Raw genomic sequence first — 784 nt, forward strand, 5'->3', positions numbered from 1 at the left:
CTCCTGACCTGCTATGGCTACTCAGGGAGGGGCAGCCTGTATAGAAGCATGGATGCACTGACCCTAAGGACAGGGGGTTCTATTCCTCAGGACAAGGGCTGCCTACCGTCTGGATAACTAACAGGCACCAGCCAAGGGACTTCTTGAAATACGGTCAGCTTCAAGTGACCCAGAGAAAAGACTAGCATTTGGCAAATTCTTCTCATTGCGTTTTGTTTTGTTTTGTCTTCAAATGATCCTTTATTGAAATATTTTCCTTTGCAGTTCTTAACTAGCTGGGCATACCACTGCACCACTATTGATGTCATCTATGATGTCATGAGGGTGGTGGCCATCAACATTGCAACCCACAGATCGGGCAATCCCCAGGATGTCCAGAGACATGGTTCCAGAGAGTTCTCAGGCTAAAGATTGGTGCCACATCTCTCAGGCAATGTTGACCATCTCATCAAAAGTGGTATTTCCATTGTACTTAATGTTTTTCTGCTTCTTTCTGTCTCTTGGTGGTTCCTTGAGGACTTTGATAATCAGGGCAGAGGCAGAAGGCACCGCTTCAATCTGAGCCTGTCTGTTTTAAATGGTCAGCACCCCTGCCATCCTCAGACCCTTCCAATCTCCAATCACCAACCTTTTTTGGAGACACACCCAGTGGGCTGATCTTCCAGGCTAGGTCGGACTCGGAGTTCACTTCCCCACCTGAGCACCTCAGGTATGCAATGTGGATCTTGTCGGGGTCCAATTGAGGCAGCATGGTGGAGGTGGCTGGGGTCAGGTGAATCTGAAT

At 48.5% G+C, this 784-nt stretch overlaps 1 pseudogene; it reads right to left on the reverse strand.

Moving 5' to 3' along the window:
- Window positions 1–267: 267 nt before the first annotated feature.
- Window positions 268–784, reverse strand: LOC144293385 (large ribosomal subunit protein uL11 pseudogene; annotated as a pseudogene).

Source organism: Canis aureus, chromosome 21 (assembly GCF_053574225.1).
Source record: "Canis aureus isolate CA01 chromosome 21, VMU_Caureus_v.1.0, whole genome shotgun sequence".
Classification (NCBI taxonomy): domain Eukaryota; kingdom Metazoa; phylum Chordata; class Mammalia; order Carnivora; family Canidae; genus Canis; species Canis aureus.